The sequence below is a fragment of the Triturus cristatus genome, chromosome 7 (assembly GCF_964204655.1).
Source record: "Triturus cristatus chromosome 7, aTriCri1.1, whole genome shotgun sequence".
NCBI lineage: Eukaryota > Metazoa > Chordata > Amphibia > Caudata > Salamandridae > Triturus > Triturus cristatus.
The window spans coordinates 1,322,973,514-1,322,995,588 of record NC_140590.1 but is presented as its reverse complement, the minus strand read 5'-3'; the positions used below and the strand labels follow the sequence as shown (position 1 = coordinate 1,322,995,588).

The 22,075-nt window shown below is 48.6% G+C and overlaps 1 protein-coding gene across 3 annotated transcripts in view; it reads right to left on the bottom strand.

The window, feature by feature from the left end:
• LOC146811957 (uncharacterized) overlaps positions 1-22,075 on the bottom strand; it is a 1,438,216-nt gene that overhangs the window by 78,282 nt on the left and 1,337,859 nt on the right. For all 3 annotated transcript variants that reach the window (XM_085618932.1, XM_085618934.1, XM_085618935.1), the window contains one exon: positions 4,275-4,376. The gene's annotated coding sequence lies outside the window, so the exon portion shown is untranslated. The remainder of the gene's footprint in view (positions 1-4,274; positions 4,377-22,075) is intronic.

The following is a 22,075-nucleotide window of genomic DNA, read 5'->3' as shown; positions in this document are numbered from 1 at the left end:
CTGCAATCTTAGTGGGTCCCGTTAGGTTCCTCCCCGCCGTCCGAGAGTAGAGCGCTCTGTTGAAGTTGCCACCAGGCAACTGATATTTATCCATCTCAAAAGCCGGATTCGGACCGGGTGCATACGTAGCATGGTTGATGGCGGACAACTGGGGGGCCCAATAATACCTCCTGATGTCCGGGAGCGCGATGCCCCCGTCATACCAGGGGAGAGTCAGTTTTGCCAGAGCGATACGTGCGCGACCGTCCCAAACAAGTCTCCTCTGTAAACCCTCCACCTCCTGAAAGTAGGCCGCCGGAATAATATCAAAGGAGTTCTGGAGTGCGTAGAGAAATCGGGGCAGGGACATCATTTTAAAAAGTGCCGCTCGACCGAGTGGCGACAACGGCAATCTACGCCACCGAGCCACGTCCAACTTCAATCGCCAGAGAGGGGGAAGGAGATTATGCTCGTGGCGGACCTCCGGGTCCAACGATACGTAGACCCCCAAGTACTTGAAACCGGATTGCGAAATTTGAATGGGAAACCTATTCGGTAAGGGGGGGAGGCCACCGGAGATAACATACACACACGTTTAGACCAATTAATGATCAAACCGGAGTTTTTACCGAAAGAAGTGAGGACGTCAAATAGGACGTTAAGGGATTCACGCGGGGAGGTGAGGTACAAAAGAATATCGTCGGCGTACAACGAAACCCGGTCTTCAAAGTCAGGGGCCCACTGAATGCCCTTTATCGATGGTTCCCATCGGAGCCAGGCTGCAAGCGGTTCGAGAGCAAGAGCAAAGAGCAGGGGGGACAACGGATACCCCTGCCTAGTACCCCTCCCGAGAGCGAAGGGCTGGGACACCCTACCATTGACAAGAACCTGAGCTAGCGGATCTGTCTCCCAACTAATAAACCCCGCACCGAAACCGAACTTCGCCAGAGTGGCCCAAAGATATGGCCATTCTATCGTATCAAAGGCCATCGTGGCGTCCAAGGAAGCCAAGATGGCCAGCTCAGAGAGAAACTCCGCCCTGGCGAGAACGCCATGTAAGCGCCGCAAGTTGAGAGCAGTGTTCCGGTGCGGAATGAAACCAGATTGATCCGAATGAATCAGGTCACAGATGACAGCGAGTAAGCGATTAGCAAGGACCTTGGCGAGAATCTTTGGTTCAGCATTCAATAGGGAAATAGGCCTGTATGAGGCACAACGATCACGAGGCTTGCCCTCCTTAGGAATCACAACTATAGTGGCCAGACGCTGGTCACAAGGGAGGGAACCAAGCTCAAGCGACTCCAGAAACATATCACGGAGAAACGGTGCGACTTTATCCGGGCGCAATTTGTACAATTCAATAGGCAATCCATTGGGGCCCATAGCTTTGCCAGAACGAAGTGAACGAATCGCGGTAGCAATCTCATCGGCTGACAGCGACGCCTCCATGCGCTCTCGATCCTCTTCAGACAAGCAGGGCAGCGCAATGTCCCTCACCAAGAAACGAGAGTCATCCTCATCTCTATCGGACACCGGGGAGTAGATATAGTCAGCAAAACACTCCACAATCTCGCCAGGGTCAGTCACATGCACACCGTCAGAATTCTGAAGCACAGGGACCACACGGTTCACTCTCTCCTTCTTATCAAGCCATGCAATCAATTTACCCGCCTTATCCCCGACATCATACAGTCTACCTTGCTGTTCCCTGTACATTGTCTTGGCTATGTCTTTTTTCTTTTGAGTCAATCTTTTTTACCATTATGTTATTAATGAATGTATTTTGTAATATATGATTTGCACTTTTCTTGCTTTTTTGTTGTTGTTGTAATGTGTACACTTGTATGACCTAATCATGGTTGAATAAAGGTTAACTGAAACTGTAATACCATTATGAGAGAAGTCATTATTAAAGGAAGTCCCAGGCTACGTCTAGTATACAGAATTACCAGGAGGCTGACTGGGTCCGCCTTTATGATCCGTGCCTAAATCAGTAAGCCATCTTGGAAAGTGTCTTCCAGTTATATGCAATGCTGACAAAACCTTGGTGCCTAATGAGGACAGTGGTACATTCCAGGCAAAATGAAGTTTTTGCACTAGTACAGTAACAGAAACTAGGATTCTTTGATTTCCAGACCCCTTGTTAACCGAGTGCAGGATTTTCACTTACATCACTATTTCCACTTTTCAAGTGGAAGCCTTCAGTTCAGCATCAACAGCTCCAGGATAGGTCTTGCTAACAAGCAAATTCACAAAAACAACACCCCTGCATGTCCATAGACTGGAATCACAGTGATTGTTCAAAAATATACATGTGGTTGTGTTTTTGTTTCCATCTTCAGTCAAAGTCAACATCGCAAGTGAACAGGTTAAATTTCAAACATAAGGCCACTCTTAAAAAAAATAATGAATTACCGTAATCAATTACACCAGAATGACAGACTTACAAAGTCTTGAGACCCTGCCACTTACAGTTACTGCTTCTGGTGGCCAGGAAAGCAAGAGATGTCAGCTTACCTATAGATCGTAGCTAGTAGGTGCTTGCCAAGAAAGGAATGCATTACATAATCACTCTCTAGAGACACAGATCTTCATTTGAGAAACAAACCACAGTTGTCTGGAGGAAGCAAGTATGCACAGCATAGAGAAGGTAATGAAAGAACCAGAGAATCACGGGGCAGGAGTGATGCTGGCAGAGACCCCTGAAGGACAAGATGGATGGGGAGAGCAGGACAATTCTACAGGGACAAGAGTCACAGACAGTCCAAATAATGCCCATTCACGAAAATGCCACCAACTTGAAGGAAGGTGCAGCTGACCTTCAGCCACTGGAGTATATGGTTGCGTGGCACTAGAGATCTTGGACCTATGCTTCAATCTAACTATTCCTAGGTATGTACGCCCCAATTATGTAGTGAACAAGAAAGACAAATACATCAACCTCGTCCTCATGCTAGTTGGGAACCTACAAGCGCAAAAAGCAGGGACACTCCAGCATGCTTCAGTCATAGCAGGAAGGCTCTTTACGCAGCATGGAATCAGGTAGCTAGTAGTGTGCACAAGCAGAGCTCCAAAACAACGTTCCAGTGTGCAGCACTGAAATGTATAGCAGAAATCAGTGTCATAAGCAAATTTAACATACGTGAGGATGAAGGACATCAAGTCACTGAGGGTCACTGGATGCTGTGAGATTATAGAGGTTCGAGAGAGCACTGGGCTGAGGGATCACTGGAACTTTAAAAGAAAAGTCCACAACTTTCCTTCCATATATAGCACACCTTGGGTGATCAATGAAGCTCAGGTGTGAATCTAAAATGGACCCTGAATTTTAAAATTCAGGGGGTGATTATGAAAGCAGTCCACTATTGCCGGGGTCAGGAGACCACCCGGCAAGCAGTTGGTGGTCCTACCGCCGCATTAGGATGCGACCACCAGGATGGCGGTCGCAAAGTGCACCTTTTCAGTGCGGCTTGTGCTGCAGCCCAGGAAAAGGGACGCAGCACAAACCGTCATGAAAAAGAATACTTCCTACATGTTCATGGATTGTGTGCCATGTACCATGTGGTGCTTGGAACACGGTGCATGGAGGTGAGTGGGGGCAATACATGTGCCCCCAAGGCCACTTTGCAGAGGCCCACATAGGACGGGCCCTGTTTGGGGCCCGACTATCCTTTTCCGACAGCCCGTACATGGCGGTGTTCCCACCATGAACAGGCTATTGGGGAGGGATATCCAAATATCCAATGGTGGTGCCTGGCAGGGCATCACCGCCATTCTGGGCCGTGGCTTCCGACCGCCCCCCATCAGAATCTGAGATAGTGTTAAAGGCGGCAGACTGGACTCTGCTCACTGTGGGTCCAACCAGCAGCATTAAACTGCACTGATCAGGCTAAAAGACTGTCAGCTGTTAGACTGACACCGACGACGTGTTGGGGTGCGGTGCGACTGCCATTATACTCAGCCCCTCAGTGTATAATGACTCTGGTATTTCCATGGCCCTTTGTACTAGACTGACATTAAAGCTCCACCTTCATCATAGAAATAGCAACACATAGATTCAAATCCTCAATCTTGTATCATTCCCACAAACACGAACCAGTGGTGTCAAGTCCTCATTGAAGTTTTGTAACCACAAGCTGCCGAAGCATCAATCTACAGTAAATTGAAAACCTAGACAACACTGAATCCCAATTCTGCTTATTAAGCCTGTGACACTAAGAGGTTTTAGATATTACAAAGCCCTAATCCTGAATGTGAATATTTTAATCCCCCACTAATAACAGACAGAACATTACCTGGGTGCTGCAGTTTTACTTGCTGCAAGTGCTGTTTGGCATCACTCGTCTGATCTTCAGAGTGCAAAGTAAGGTGACTGTCTTTGTCCATATTATCATATTCTGTTTAGGAAGTTGGAATGGCAGAGGTTAGTATCGGAGACACAAATGAAGGTAGGTATAATGATTAGTGGCTGCAAATGTCTGCTTACATACTGAATCACAAAGGAAGATTTTAAGGATAATTAAATGTTTGGAAGTGTGACAGGATCTGCTGCCCGTCTAATGTTCAGCGACTGAAGATGAAAGAAAGGACTTGCTATGTTAAAGATGACCCATAGGGTACGTGAGAGGCAGGAGGGATCTATGAAGTGATGGAAGGGTAAGTAAAGAGTCGAGAGGTCATGGGGAAAATGAAAGAGTAAAAATGAGCCAAAGGGCCCACAAGGTTCTGCAACTGTCAATGAGGCGCAGGAGGAATTATATAAAGGCCGAAGAGGGCTGTGGCCTGGAAGACTGTGACTGACCATAAGAGTTTATGAGCAACTGAAATGTTATTCAATGTCCAGAAAGGTCAATGCAGCCGTGGAGAGGCTGATAGGGGCCAGAGGAATTCGGTGAGGATGAAAGATTTAGTAAAGGGGTGTAGTGTACTGTAGTGAAGATCGTTATCTACCTATGTACAACGCTAAGTTAGCATAACCGCGTTAGATGTTAGAATGCCATCTTGCCGCTTTTGCACACAACACTGTAGTCACATGTTATTCAATTGAGAAATGCTTATTCGACTTTGCTTCACATGAGAACTGTCTATTGTTAACATCCCGAACAGTGAGCAGCGACCTTGGTCTGTACACAGTGTAAAATAAACAGTCTGGGTCGCTAGACGGTGCATGTTGTTGAGTTCAGGTTGATCGGCCCACTAGTTTAGCCATAACACGCACGCAGCTGCAAATACCTGAAAGTCGAGTGCTTTTAATATTGCAGCGTTACATGTTTTCTTTACATTCGGAAGAAGAGCTTTCCTAGGAGCAGAGCATAGCTGATCCTGCGATGTGAACTCTCTGAGCTGATCTTTACGGTATGGGGTTCCCCATTCAAGCCTAGAGACCTTCTATTAGTCTAATAATACTATTAGTGTGTTAGAGAAAGGAAGGTGGCTTAGATCCACTGTCATTTTAGTATGATTACTCCATTCATTTTCTATGGTATTGTAACTATGCTGATGGTTTTGATTTTAATCGTTTGTCTGCTAATGTTAGCCAAACTGCTGCATCTTAGGACACTAGGTTTATAAAATAAACTCTTTCAACGTTTACTGTGTCTCTGTAACGCCCTGAACGTCTCAGGATCGTTTAACAGACACGACAATGAGGACGCAACCACTTGTGAAGGGTTAGTTCTTTTAATGAAGGCAAATAACATACAAAGAACAAACAAAAGTTATAGTCACTGGAATCCTCCAGGCTAAGTACGTTACCAGCCCACAGCACGGATGGTCCTAACCGTCCTCTGCATATACGCCGATCCCGGCGTATGCCAACAGAGGGCAGAAATTAAATGGCCGACAATGCCAATCGGTAGGCTGTGAGGGGCACGAAGAGTGTTGGGGAGAATCGAGGAGTCAGGGAAACACCCAGCCGGGGTCTCTACCTGAAGGGAGCAGCCGCTCAACCTCTTCCTCAGACTGTACCGGGACGCGGAGTCACCTCCTGGTGATGCGTCACCGATACCCCAATCACAAGCAAGACGACTGAACCGAGAGCAGCCGCTCGATCGATCCTGTGGACTTCCGAGTCTGTAACGCGGCAAACACCTCCTGGTGTGCGTTACAGCTGGCAGTCCCTGTGTCTCTGGTCGGGCTGGGAGTTACGACTCCAACCAGCAAAAGCGCCACTGCGCTTGGACTCAGCCGAGTCAAAAAGCGAAGCTCAATGGTTGACCGGTAGAGCTTCCGGGTCCTTCACAGGTGACGATGGGGCAAGACACGGCCCAGGGAGTAACGACTCGACCTACCTCCGTTCTTGCCTTACTGGAGCACCACTCCGGAACACTGCTCTTCACGAAGCAGGTACGTCGGTGTAAACACAATATCCGACAGCCTTGTACCTCCCGGTTCCTCCCTTTATAGGGCGTGTTTTCCTTGAGTTATGTAACAGCTCTCCTGTTTACATAAGGGCGTGTTTCCCTTGAGTTATGTAACAGCTCTCCTGTTTACATAAGGGCGTGTTTCCCTTGAGTTATGTAACAGCTCTCCTGTTTACATAAGGGCGTGTTTCCCTTGAGTTATGTAACCGCTCTCCTGTTTACATAAGGGCGTGTTTCCCTTGAGTTATGTAACAGCTCTCCTGTTTACATAACCTCTCAACCGCTAAGCGTCCTGGGAGATGTAGTCCGTTTTCGCTGGTTACCGTTTTCCTCCCCTCGTATGACAGGAATTCTTGACAGTACATCCTCCCTCTCAGCGGCTCCCCACGGGTCCAGCGCTGGCAGGAAAACGCCGATGGAACAAGGAGACCAAGCGCGGAGCATGAACCCCTTCAGCCGGTTCCCATGAATGCTCCTCCGGGCCATAGCCTTTCCACGCAACCAGGTACCACAGCTTCCCCCTGCGCCATTTGGACGCCCGTATGCCCGACACTTCATACTCCACCTCCGACTCCACGCATACCGGCCTAGGTGTCCCAGACGGCTTGGAGGGTGCTGGTTTGAGCAATGATACATGAAAGACAGGGTGTATCCGCAATGACTGGGGCAAGCACACCTTCACGTTCACGGGACCCATACACTTGGTAATTCGATAGGGGCCCATGTACTTGGGATGGAACACACTGTTCTTTCGAAACCTCATGTTTCTTGTGGATATCCAGACGTAGTCTCCAGTGCGGTACAGTGGCCCGGGCCTTCTCTTCCTATCTGCCGCAGCCTTGTATCTTCTCTTGGCCTCTATTAGGACAGCCCTTGAGCGCATCAACGTGTCTTTTATGTGTGCCACCCTGTCCGCTGTGGCGGGAATCCTGTCCTCTCTGAACGGATGTAGAAATGGCAAGAACCTGGGATGTTGGCCATAGTTGCTATAGAACGGAGATGACTGTGTGGAGCTGTGAGTGGCGTTGTTATAGGCTATCTCTGCAACCCATAGCAAGTCGACCCATTCTTCCCTGCCCTGGTCCACAAAACATCGCAGATACTGTTTGAGCGTTTGGTTCAGGCGCTCGGTTTGGCCGTCCGTTTGAGGGTGGTAGCTGGTGGACAGGGCGGTCTTAACATGCAGCGCAGTGCACCAAGTCTTCCAGAATTGCGCAGTAAACTGCGACCCCCGGTCCGACACGATCACCCCAGGTAATCCATGCAGTCGTACCACATTCTTTAGGAGTAGTGACGCCAATTCCCCGGCCGTAGGGACTCTCTTGCAGGGGATGAAGTGCCCCATTTTCGTCAAGTAATCCACCACCACCAGTATTGCCGTCATCCCCTGGTCTACCGGTAGGCCCACCACGAAGTCCAGTGATATGCTATCCCATGGTCTATCCGGGGTCGGAAGTGGATGTAAGAGCCCTTGGGTTCGGCCATGGTCGGCCTTCATGGTAGCACACGTAGGACACTCCTGTCCCCACCTCCTGACATCCACTCTCATGGTTGGCCACCAGAAATGCCGTCCCATGCTAGCCACCGTTTTTTCAAAGCCCAAATGACCTGCGCATGGAGAGTCATGGCACCAGATGAATGCTTGTTTCCTTAGCCTAGGCGTGGGTATCAATAGGCACCTGCCCTTCAGGGGTATCCCGTCCTTCAGCTGCCATTCTCTGTGACTGAGGAGCCACCTCCGCCATGCGAATGACCTGATCCCTCTCTTTATTCCCCTCAGGAAAGTATCCGGTTGGATAACCCCCAATACCATCCTCGGGGAAATGATGGAACGCTCGGTCGCAGGCAATGGTTCCTTAACTGCAGATTGACGGGACAGGGCGTCCGCCTTCCGGTTTTCCGTCCCCGGCCGAAATGTGATGCGGAAGTTGAACCCCGCAAAGAAGATCATCCACCGCAGCTGCCTGGGAGAAAGGTGTCTAGTGGCCGTCATGAACTGTAGGTTCCGATGGTCCGTGTACACCGATACCACATGTCTTGCCCCCATCAACCAATGCCTCCATTCGGTGAAGGCGTCCTTGATTGCGAGAAGCTCCTTCTCCGCAATATGGTAGTTGCGTTCGGCGTCGTTGAGTTTGCGGGACATGTACGCAACGGGATGAAGCACCCCTGTGTCGTGGTTGCGTTGGGACAAGATAGCCCCCAGCGCCACATCCGACGCGTCCGCTTCCACCACGTAGGGGAGATCCGGATCGGGGTGAGCCAACACCGGCGCCTTACCAAAGGCGCTTTTCAGGGCCTCAAAGGCTTTGTTCGCTTCAGGGGACCAGACAAACTCCTTGGACTTCCTCAGTAGCTGTGTGATTGGGGCCACCACTCCTGAAAATCCATCTATAAACCGCCTGTAAAAGTTGGCGAAGCCAATGAAACTTTGGACGTCCTTCACGCTTTGGGGCACCGGCCATTCTTTCACCGCCTTGATCTTTCGTTCTGCCATCTCCTGTCCCTCTGGACTCAGCATCACTCCGAGGAATTCCACGGACGTGACGTGGAAGTCACACTTGCTGAGTTTACAAAACAGCATGTTTTCCCTCAGCTTTTGGAGCACAGCTTTGACGTGGTGTACGTGCTCCTCCACACTGGACGAATAGATGAGGATGTCGTCGATATATACGACCACGTAGATATCCAACTCCTCTCTGAATACCTCATTCAAAAAGTACTGAAAGGCTGCCGGGGCGTTGCACAGACCGAACGGCATGACGAGGTACTCAAAAAGGCCGAACCTGGTCTTAAAGGCGGTCTTCCACTCGTCTCCGTCCCTCATGCGCACCAGATGGTAGGCCCCTTTCAAATCCAACTTGGTGTAGATACGAGCTTTCTTGACCTGTTCCAGAAGTACACTGATGAGAGGCAAGGGGTACCGATTTTTTATGGTTATCGCATTCAATGCCCTAAAGTCCACACAGGCTCTCAGCTCCCCATTAGCCTTCGGGATGAAGAAGAGTGGCGAGGCGGCCGGAGACTTGGACGGGCGGATGAATCCTAGCTTGAGGAGTTTATCCAGGTACCCCCGGAGATGCACGTTTTCAGGCTCCGTCAGGGCATACAGCCTGCCGCTGGGAACGCTGGCCCCTGGCACCAGGTCGATCTGGCAGTCAAACTGTCTATGTGGTGGTAGCACTTCCGCCTTCACCTCATCAAATACATCCTCAAAACTGTGATAAGCCTGGGGGAGAGCCACATCTTTTTCTGCCGCTGTAGCCACCGTCTGACTCCCGCTCTCATCTGCGTCAAGGGATTCCGTTCTTATTCACAATGCAGGATGCAATACGGTGACGTCATTTCGATGCGATGTGTTGGCCAATCCACAAAGGGGTTGTGTTTCTGTAGCCACGGCAATCCCAATATGACGCCATATTGGGGCGCTCGGATGATGTTAAAATCGATTTGTTCCAAATGGTTCCTCCCATATCTCATCGGAAGGACCCCCGTGTGCTGTCCGATGGGCCCCGTCACCAATCGCCTTCCGTCTACCGCATAGACGTCTTCGGGTACTGCTTTGGGAAGAAGCACTAGCCCTAGCCTGCATGCCTCGTTGTGGTCCATAAACATGCCAGTGGCCCCTGAATCCACCATGGCCACAACGGGTATCCACTGGTCATGCACTCCCACGTGCACCGTGATAAACAGGTGTCGTTGTCCCTTAGTGACCGAGTTGGAAAGTGAAGGGATGGATGAGTGACTCCGAGATGCCCCTTCTCTGGTCTTGGAGTCCTCTAGTTTTCCGCCGGTATGTCCACCACGGCTGTTACCGACCGGTTGGCCCGATAACGTGACGTCTTCGGTTTGGCAGGGCATTCACGTACGTAGTGGCCTTTTTTGCCACAATATAGGCACAATCCTTGTTTACGGCGTGACTCTTTCTCCGTGGCTGTGAGGCTCGCTCGTATTGCGCCGATGTCCATGGGTTCTCCCTTGGATGCGGTGGAAGTTTCAGGACTTCCCACCGTCACATAGGATGGAAGGGATTTTCCTTTTCTCCCATGATCCCCCTTTCTATCACTTAGCCTATGTTCCAGCCGTAATACCAGGTTGATAAGGCCCTCACATGCCTTGGGTTGAGGGTCAATATGAGCCACGGCGTCCTTGAGCTCATCGCACAGCCCTTGATGGAAGAGCGCCGTCTGTTTAGCAACAGGCCACTTGGTTTCCGCAACCAGCCTTCGGAACGCGTTGAGATACTGCACCAGGTCGTTGGATCCCTGTCTCAACTCAAGCATTTCACGGTCCGCCGTGTACGAGTCAACCCTTCTGTCGAATACCTTCAGGAATTCCTCGCGAAAAGCACCCCAATCACATAAGAGGGGGTCATCCCTGCTCACCAGAGGTACGGCCCATTGTGCCGCGTTTCCAGCCAAATAGGATATAAGGAAAGCCACACGAGCCTGACTCGTGGGGAACGCCTTTGGTTTGCACGATAAATGTAGCGCCACTTGTGTGAGGAATACCTGCACTGTGTTAGGATCCCCACTGTACCTCTCTGGTGTTGCCAAGGGGATGGCTACCGGCATTTCCACTACTACCGCAGGGGTCTGGTTCGTGAGGGAGGTGCTGGGCGTGAGCGGGTCCAATTGGATAGCATCCAGTCTGGCTTTTACATCGGCTGTTTCTTGCCTAGAGGCAGCCACTTCAACTTGCATGGCCGCTAAAGCAGCCAGCACATCATCAAGTGTTGCCATGTCTGTTATCGACCGGGAGACAGTTAGTGTTAATAAGGTCGGATATTTTGTAACGCCCTGAACGTCTCAGGATCGTTTAACAGACACGACAATGAGGACGCAACCACTTGTGAAGGGTTAGTTCTTTTAATGAAGGCAAATAACATACAAAGAACAAACAAAAGTTATAGTCACTGGAATCCTCCAGGCTAAGTACGTTACCAGCCCACAGCACGGATGGTCCTAACCGTCCTCTGCATATACGCCGATCCCGGCGTATGCCAACAGAGGGCAGAAATGAAATGGCCGACAATGCCAATCGGTAGGCTGTGAGGGGCACGAAGAGTGTTGGGGAGAATCGAGGAGTCAGGGAAACACCCAGCCGGGGTCTCTACCTGAAGGGAGCAGCCGCTCAACCTCTTCCTCAGACTGCACCGGGACGCGGAGTCACCTCCTGGTGATGCGTCACCGATACCCCAATCACAAGCAAGACGACTGAACCGAGAGCAGCCGCTCGATCGATCCTGTGGACTTCCGAGTCTGTAACGCGGCAAACACCTCCTGGTGTGCGTTACAGCTGGCAGTCCCTGTGTCTCTGGTCGGGCTGGGAGTTACGACTCCAACCAGCAAAAGCGCCACTGCGCTTGGACTCAGCCGAGTCAAAAAGCGAAGCTCAATGGTTGACCGGTAGAGCTTCCGGGTCCTTCACAGGTGACGATGGGGCAAGACACGGCCCAGGGAGTAACGACTCGACCTACCTCCGTTCTTGCCTTACTGGAGCACCACTCCGGAACACTGCTCTTCACGAAGCAGGTACGTCGGTGTAAACACAATATCCGACAGCCTTGTACCTCCCGGTTCCTCCCTTTATAGGGCGTGTTTTCCTTGAGTTATGTAACAGCTCTCCTGTTTACATAAGGGCGTGTTTCCCTTGAGTTATGTAACAGCTCTCCTGTTTACATAAGGGCGTGTTTCCCTTGAGTTATGTAACAGCTCTCCTGTTTACATAAGGGCGTGTTTCCCTTGAGTTATGTAACCGCTCTCCTGTTTACATAAGGGCGTGTTTCCCTTGAGTTATGTAACAGCTCTCCTGTTTACATAACCTCTCAACCGCTAAGCGTCCTGGGAGATGTAGTCCGTTTTCGCTGGTTACCGTTTTCCTCCCCTCGTATGACAGGAATTCTTGACAGTCTCTGTTTATTCTGTTGTGGACTGGTACGAGAATAATTACGAAAAGGTATTTCTGATTCCCACCATTCCTGAGAAATATACTAAGTTGCTTGTTCTGTGTTGTCTATACATTGGGACCGCCGAGTTAAACCTCGGAAAACGAATGGGACACTGATGCTGGCCGGATACGGGGTTCTGGGTTCTGAGGTGGGTTTTTGGTACACCGCAATTCACTGAGGGCCTGGGTTCCTGCGCATAGTTCTGCGCATAAGCAGAATCCCTGCAACATGGCGCACCTAACGTTTGGTCAATTGATTTGAGACGCCTTAGTAGTGCTTGTATTAGTCCACAACACCCTCACTCTGGTTTCCGGATAGCGGGAGTGACGGTTTAACCTACCTGTGTTTTGACTAAATAGGTTCCTTCAAGCTTGATCATTAAAAAGGTTTTTTAATTTGAACCCTAGTGCTACTAATATACTGTAGATTTACTGTTTGTGTCCTAATGGCGGTCGATATTCCGGCTCATAGCCGGGCACCCTTGAAACGTCACTTGGCGCAGTATGGGGTGCCGGACGATGGTATGGCTGTGATTTTTGTGGTAAGTGCCGATGCGTTGTTTCCGTTTGAGTTGTTCTACTCTTGGGTTACTTTGCCGGCGGTGAGTGAGGACGATGATACGTTCCACACCTATACTGCCACGCAGCTACCAGCCAACTATACGCCTTATAGGACACAGGAAATTCCTATTTCTGCCTGGCAGCATAACATTTGGTTTAATGGCGCCCTTCGCCATGCGGTTGTACCGGCGAGAATGGGCCCTTTGTCGATTGCAGGGGCCACATGGCCGGTACTTGCCGGATTTACGCTTCATCCCCGCTATCTACAGGTATCGGTGGCTGAGTTGCGTGTACTTCACACTACCCTTATTTCAGTACATAGGACTTTAGTGCAGTACGTGTCACGCAACGTGCAGGCGGTCGCTACTGCTGTTGCTGGACATCAGACGGACCACCATGCGGTGGTGATTAGTCCTGTTATGGTTAATTCGGTAGTCGGCAAGCGACCCCAAAATAGGGATGATTTCCCTTATTGGCTTGCTGAGAAATTTGACCAATTGGAAGCGGTTTATCCGCATACGACTCCTGTGGAGAATCACAGGATCCTTACCATTACTTTGCCGAAAGACTTGGTCCCAGATATGGCTGATTGCGAAAACTGGTGTAAGGTCTTTGCAGCGACATACTCGAAGTGCTTTGGCACTCCGTCTCTGTCGGTACTGCCCTCCGTTATAAAACGTGTTCAGGAGAATCATGGTGCGGAGGCTGCTATTGAATTGGGTATGCGGCTTGTCGGAGTCTTTGATGTGGTTGCTACCATGATATTGGGCAACCTCAAAGGAGATGCTATGCAGTTCCAAGTGCTTAATAAATTAGACGCAGTGAACGAAGACGACAAGCCGAGGGAATTCGCGAAAATTATCGCGATGGCCTACAAACAAGTTGGTCGTAGCACTTTAGGTGTTAAGCCGACTGTGAAAAATCCTGATTCTCAGCAGACAAAGGCAAATCCGTCTGGTAAGGACGAACGCCCTAACTTTCCAAAACAAAGTTGGAGGGCGAAAAAACAGGAGAAACAGCAACAGAAACAGGGGTCTCATCCTGCCTCTCCAGTACAGTCAAGTAGTGAACGCACTTATGATCTGCGCGATCGTGCTACTATTAAGTCACCTGATAGATTTCAGGTTTCTGAGCAACGCTCTCCTCGTTCTTCACAGGAAACATCGGCTTCACAGTCCGGTGGAGGAGGTGCTGGCAAAAGTCGGGGTGCACCGCAAGCACGTGAGCAATCCCGACAGACTGACGGCAAAGGCAAGCAAGAAGACTCTGCACGTCAAAGACCCCCGTTTCAGAAGAAGAAAGTTGCTGCATTGACAGCGAGGTATGCCTCAGATGGCACGGATGCAGCTTCAGAACCTGACATGGGCGCTAACGCTGCTAGACAGCGCGGCGGAAGTTACAGTAGTGCGACAAGCACTGCGTCCATATCTGGTGGCGACAGCAACTGATATATTCGTGAATATTGAAACTGCTGACACTCGGGTGTCTCCCCCGATAGACTATATAATATTGTCCTTCAAATAGAAGGTGACATACAACGTACATTTCAAGGGGTGTTTTGGGATAATCTGACCACTACCTATGATATTCTATTGGCGGAGGCAGATTGGCCCCCGGCTTTCGTTTTAGATGCTCCTAGAGGGGAGGAGGTGATCCTCCCAGCCTTTGCGCACACTGTGCCTAAGGTCCTAGCTAAAAAGTACGCCGGGGAATGGGCTCAGGTACAGGCCCCTGCGTTATATCAATCAGGTCGGCTGGGATAAATTATCTCCCGGCCATGAGATTCCGTTGCGGACTACGCCCCAACCACAACCACAATACCCCATGCGTCGTGAAGCTAGACCTCGCGTCGTGTCGATCCTTGAACAATTGGAATATCAGGGAGTAATAGAAACATGTGTGTCACCTATGAATAATCCCTTATTCACTGTGACGAAGCCTGACGGGTCGTACCGCCTAGTTTTGGATTACCGGCACTTGAACTCTCATTGCCGGACCTGTGCAGTACAGAACACTCATAGTTCGGCTCTCGTCGATAGTCTCGTGAGAAAAAGGTTTAAAACCACACTTGACATTTCCAATGGCTTTTACAGCCATAACCTGTCCTCTCTTAGTAGTGAGTGGACGGCGTTCACCTCTGGTGGCAAACAAAAACAATTCAAAAGATTGCCAATGGGCTATAAAAACAGCCCAGGTGTCTTTGCCGCTCGCGTGGTCTCCCTCTTAGAGGGCATTGACCCAGATGCGTACTCGTATGTGGATGACATTTATCTCACGGATGACGAGTTGGACCCGCAACTCCGTCGCGTTGATCGCATTATTGTTTTGTTTGCAGACTTCGGTTACAAATTCAACTTTGCGAAGTCACACATTGCGGAATATATGGTGTTGTTCTTGGGGTACGAACTCAACATTGAAGGTCGAGGATTGGCTCCGCACTTTCTAGAAAAGTGCGCATGCCTCCGTGCTCCTACTTCACTGAAGAAATTACAATCCCTGCTGGGTTTTCCGAATTTCGGTCGAACTTACATCCCGGATTATGCCCAGCGTATCAAGCCGCTTTATGCCTTGGTACAACCTACTTTTTCCAAATCTTGTTGGCTGCCAGAGCATTCAGCTATATTGCAGTTATCTTCTTGCTTCTAAGTACTTACAGACGCGTGATAACCACACTAACCTGGTCATAAGAATAGTGCCCGGCGCAGTTGGTTTCACATACTTAACGTTCAATGAGGGCGACACCGTCCCCATTGCTTACAAATCTCACTTGTACACTTCAGCTGAACTGTGTTTTTCCGCTGTCGAGAAGGTTCTGACAGCAGTGCAGATGGCGATTCTGAAAGAACGAGCGCTGTCGCAGGGAAAACGCATGTTGGTGGTAACACCCTATCCTGCCCTTGAGGCGGTGACTAAAGTGAGTGTACCGAATTCTAAAGCTTTGCATCCAAGATGGATACAATGGGCCACTTCCTTGACCTCGCCGGACGTCACTCTTATCTTTGACGCGGCACTTCAGACTCGGGAGTTTTTGCAGTACGAATTCATTCATCCGGCTCCTCTGTCCTTGCGCCCGCTCGAGGATTACCATTGTGTCATATACACTGACGGTTCTGCGCAACCCGCAACTGGATCAAAGCACGCCTATTCAGCGTCTTGCGCAATTGTAGTCGGTACTTTCGTAAATGGTGATTTCCAGTCCGATGTCGTGTATACGCAGTCATTGGGTGATTGTACCGCTCAGTTGGCGGAGCTTCGTGCTCTGGTGCTTGCACTGGAGTTTGCTGATCCTCGAGTCACTACTCTTATAGTGAGTGACTCCTTTTATTGTGTTCAATCTTACAACGACAATCTACACTTTTGGTCTCAGAATGAATACCATGATTCCAAAGGTAGCACTATTAAGCATAAACTGCTTTGGGTTCGAGTGGCAGATCTTAAAGACCGTCTGCCCCTCGTGAATGTAATTCAGACTCTTGGTCACCAACGAGTTGGTGTCCATGCTGTCGGCCACAGCTTAGCTGACGAGGCAGCAAAAACAGCAGTGGCAACATATTTAGTAGCAGCAGTTACAAGATCCAAAAGTAAGATTGATGATGACATCTTGGCAGCTATTGCTGCTACGGAGCTGGGAACGAAGCCACCGAGAGGTTTCCCTGCTCGCTATCATTATCGCTTAAGTCCTGATAAAGTCCCATTGGTGAGGATTAACGACGTTGGTGACAGATTGATTCCCAACGCGGACTGCAGACCTTCTTTGATATTAGCAGCCCACGAGTGCATGGCGTCCGCGCATGCCGGCGTTGCGGCTACTGTATCTCTGCTACAACAACGTTACTGGTGGTGCGGTTTGTACAAACAAGCCAGAGCTTATGTTCTTAATTGCAACATTTACCAGCAGATTAAACCTTCAACTGCGGCGCGCCCACCACAAACTCAGTTGTATATATCTAATAAACCATTGAGTTGCGTTTATTTAGATCACTGCGGTCCTTTTACCTCTGATACTGCGTACAAATACATCTTGGTTGCAGTTGATTCGTGCACACATTTTCTGTGGGTGTGGCCACAAAGGAGTGCTGATTCTCGCACGGTCATAAAAGATTTGCGTGTCTTTGTTGGGAGTTTTGCATGTGGTACCTTTAATTCTGATCAGGGCCCGGCGTTCGCCTCTAAGGCGTACAAAGAGGCCATGAGAAATTTGGGGTTCCAAATCAAATTTTCGTCTCCATACCGGCCTGAGGGTAATAGTGTAGTGGAGCGAATGAACCGTGACTTAAAGCAATCTTTGACAGCCAGAGTTTTGGGTACTGGCCGGAGCTGGCTAGCCCACTTATATGACGTTCAACGTGCACTTAATAATCTCCCTAGAAGGTCTCTGACCTTGATGGTCTAGACATGGCGGCGTCAGCCGCACCCTTTGACGTAGATGAACACTGTGCTGTCTTGCAGAATCTTCAAGAAGCCAAAGACAGTCTAGCGAAAGAACACGTACCCTCCTCATCTGATGCTGAACTTCAGATTCCGGTAGTCGGCTGGCTGCCTCGAGTTGGTGATCTGGTCCGTGAGAAGGTGGAGAACAAGAAGGAGTTCGCCCCTCTTATCGTGCACCGGTTCCAGTGCTTGGAGTACAGGGTACTAGAACAGTCATTTTACCTCCACTTCCTGGTCGAAAGGATAACAGGTACATTTCGATTGACAATGTCAAACTACAACGAGTGGCCGATTCTTCTTAGTATGACTCCGGCGGTTTCCTGCCCTTCGATGCTGAGAAATTCTGTTGTGGCCCGAGCCTCTGACACAGTTCCTGATGTTGCCATCGAGATGCATGCTGTTACTGGTCCCTTGTTGTCACAAAGACCTGGTGGTGTGCTTATCCTGCGGATGTTACCTTGCCTGTTTTACAATCCACCACAGTTGCCCTCTCACAAGACTCTTTTGATTCTCGTTCCATGACTTCTATTGCCCCGTCCAAGGTTTCAATTTTTGTGGGTTGGTTCAAAAGACATTTTTTGATACCCCCTTGGACTTGCATTTGGCTGGTGCTCATATGTGTTTTTTTGTTTATGTCCATTGGCTTTGTGGTAGTGTTTTTTACACTTATCAATGGACACTACCTGAATGAACGGTCTACAATTCGACTTATTGATGGAACTTTGGCCCCCCCACTCCTCATCACATATCATGAAAAGGGACCAGACTTTTGTGAACATTACTGCCTGGCCTGTACGTGATGGGATCGCTTGGGATGCCGTTAAATTTCAAATTCATGGCCCCACTGAAGTGATTAATGTGCCAAATGTATTTCGTGTTTCCATGGGTGATGTCGTTAAGCAGAACATTCACTCAGATGATTGGGATGTTCAAGCTATAGAGGTACTGTTTTCTGATTTGAAATATTATGCTGCATTTGATGCTGAGGATTTGTATTTAGATACTGCTAATTATGATGAGCAATATTTCCTACACAAAGCAAATACGTTTAGAAATTTTGTAAATTATACACAATGGGAACACTGCCCCGCCCCTAGGATGGGCAGCTCTGCCACGTTAGTGGAAAAATTCACTTATTTTTCAGATTTTAGTGTGTCTAATCCGGCCTCCTTTTATTTTCGACTTGCGCCGGAGTCTGCTTCTAAAGTTAGACTGACACACACCAGATTGTTGTATTCCAAGTCCTTTATGGACGAGTTGGCAATTGGCGGGTATGATTTGTGGAAAGCTACGGGCGATCTTAAGTCGGTTTGGGGCTCCAAACGATGGCAAGTACAGGGAACAGAAGCTTTGCATCGTGCCTGTCTTATCCCGAATCACATGTTATTTTCAAAGGCATCAATTTTTCAGACAACCTGTTTTGGATTGGCTACCACTAAAAAATTAAATTCTCCCTCAACTCCGGGTCTGGGTGCTTATCCTGCTTGGGTTAATCATACAGATCTGTCCCTTGCTACGTTGCAGACTTACGTATCCAACACGTCCTTTAATGTTTCTGAATTAGATCCAGAAGAGTGGTTGGTTTGGCAAACCAGTGCAGATTCCTGTCAACATCGGTTTCTTGGTTTAAGACCGGGGTATACACAAGTTCGTGTGGACCCCCGCTTTGAATCTTCTCACACTGTGACTACCTACTCAGTAGGGAAGTTGTCCCAGTCTTGGCTGCAACATTCAACTTTAGAGTCTGTTAAACTTCATTTATCCAAATTAAACGACAAAATAGATTTGAAAGATTTTGTTAAGGGTCCTGCAAAAGGCAGGTCCAAGAGATGGGTGTATGCTATTTACAACGAAGTTTGGAAGTTGTCGCAAATTGAGGCTGCTTCCCGATTACGCGCTATTGACCAAGCAAATATGGAAAAAGTGTTGGCTGTAATAGATAATAGCATTAACACCCTGTCTTCCAGAATTTATACATTAGATAATATTGTATCCTCTGTAGTGGAGATTGTGCAGGATGATTTGTCTGTATTGTATCATAGTCAACATCAAATGCGTTCTGTTATGCAGTTTGCATGGACGTTGCAAACGTTAAAGGCAGGGAAGGTCCCTTGGGATTACATGAATACTTCATCTTTATTCCTCCCTTTTAATTTGACTGCAAAACAGCAGTTCATATCCATGAAAGATGCTACATATTCATTGCTGCACATTGAAAAGTTAGAACCTTTGCCTTTCTCTGTTGCCGAATTGAATTCTGCTGTGTGGCTTGTACATGGGTTGATCACGTTACCGTTTCCCCTGTTCAAGTTTAGTTCATGCATGAAACATTATGCTTTAGGCAGGTATGAACAACTGGGTACTGCCTTCCTGCATGAAGTTTGGTCACTCCCTTTCACATACAGATGCATGAGGGACGGCAAGGAGGTTTACTTGAAAGGTGAAGAATGCACTTCCACTCCGGATCATTCTGTTGTGTGTAGGCACATTCAATTGCATGGTGCATGTAATGTACACGCCCCTAATTTAGCTTGCGTCCTGAAAGGTATTCCTGTGCCAGTTATTACTCCATCTTTTACGCTGCTTGCTAACGGTAGTTATTTGCTGCTAAATAATGAAGCTTGCTGTGGGATGCTAGTGAGAATTCCGTACATTGTGACTGTATCGCAGAGAGTGGTTTGCTGTAATAACGTCTCGTTCCCACCCCGCATAGCCAGCTCGATGTATCCATCTGGCCTTCCATTCCAACCTTGAAAGCAGAGTTCAACAAGATGAGCAGAATAAGGGCTCTATTGTCTCAAAAAGAAGTCGCATTGACTTCATCCCGGGAAACATTTGTCCTTCACGTAGCAAACACCCGTACTGAGGTGCAAGCGCTTTTAAATACTGATCTGCCTCTTCATTTTGGGACTCTGATTCAGACTATCTTTAATGCCTCGTCTACAAGTGGCATAGCTCAGTTTTTTTAAATTGTGGGCTCCGGCCTCGTGACTTCTTTTCAAACTATTTTTGGTGTGATCCCGGCCTTTTTTCATTCTATTTTTTCCAGCGTCTTCGGAGGTCTCCCTTTACTTCTCGCCCTCATAGCTGAAATACTGTTGTTGATCTGCGCCCTGCGCTATGGATGCACAACCTGCGTCACACGACAACATGTCCCGCCTGCTGCATCTTCGTAACCAGATGCTTGAATTCTATGGCGCTTTACCGCTGGCAACTCTGAGCATAGCCTATGGATTGTCCTTCCGGTTTGCCTACTTTACTTGTGTGCAGCCAGTCTTTCATTGCCTAGATTGTCCGTTCCAATGGGCTCTGGATTTGTGTCTGTCCAACTCGGTGTCTCCTGACCCGGATTATGATCGGCTGATGAGCCCCTTAGTGGCTCATGAGTTGGACTGTTCTGGTGTCGGGATTATGGCCTGTGCTGCAGCGCATGGAGTTCTTGGAAATTGGGACATCGGAACGGCCGCGATTGACTTCTTAGCAAGAAGCTATCTTGAAGAACCCGCTAGATGTCCTCGTCTGGTGCTGGAAGCTCCGGTAGTTGAGGAGCATGTATGTTCCTTCCCTGTGCTGTACTGGATGGCAGATAATTTTGCGGAACGTTCCAATGATTTCCTCTTGGAAGCTGTTGCAACTTATTTTCCATTGTTTGTTTTTTTTTTTTTCTTTTCCTTCGATCTTTTTTCACTTCCCTTATATGGACTTATAGTTCATGCCCTTGGTTCCGTTCTATCAAACTTGAACTCTGCGTTCTTGCAAGTGCGCCCCTACTGGTTAGTGGTCCGATCACGGGGGGGGGGGGTGTAGTGAAGATCGTTATCTACCTATGTACAACGCTAAGTTAGCATAACCGCGTTAGATGTTAGGATGCCATCTTGCTGCTTTTGCACACGACACTGTAGTCACATGTTATTCAATTGAGAAATGCTTACACGACTTTGCTTCACATGAGAACTGTCTGTTGTTACCATCCCGAACAGTGAGCAGCGACCTTGGTCTGTACACAGAGTAAAAGAAACAGTCTGGGTCGCTAGACGGTGCATGTTGTTGAGTTCAGGTTGATCGGCCCACTAGTTTAGCCATAACACGCACGCAGCTGCAAATACCTGAAAGTCGAGTGCTTTTAATATTGCAGCGTTACATGTTTTCTTTACATTCGGAAGAAGAGCGTTCCTAGGAGCAGAGCATAGCTGATCCTGCGATGTGAACTCTCTGAGCTGATCTTTACGGTATGGGGTTCCCCATTCAAGCCTAGAGACCTTCTATTAGTCTAATAATACTATTAGTGTGTTAGAGAAAGGAAGGTGGCTTAGATCCACTGTCATTTTAGTATGATTACTCCTTTCATTTTCTATGGTATTGTAACTATGCTGATGGTTTTGATTTTAATCGTTTGTCTGCTAATGTTAGCCAAACTGCTGCATCTTAGGACACGAGGTTAATAAAATAAACTCTTTAAACTTTTACCGTGTAATTGAGGAGTCAGAGTACGAGAATAATTACGAAAAGGTATTTCTGATTCCCACCATTCCTGAGAAATATACTAAGTCGCTTGTTCTGGGTTGTCTATACATTGGGACCGCCGAGTTAAACCCCGGATAACGAATGGGACACTGATGCTGGCCGGATACGGGGTTCTGGGTTCTGAGGTGGGTTTTTGGTACACCGCAATTCACTGAGTGCCTGGGTTCCTGCGCATAGTTCTGCGCATAAGCAGAATCCCTGCAACAGTACTGCAGGAGTGGTTGATGACTGATCATAGGGTTTAGGGTGTGGAGGAATCAGAAAGGGCT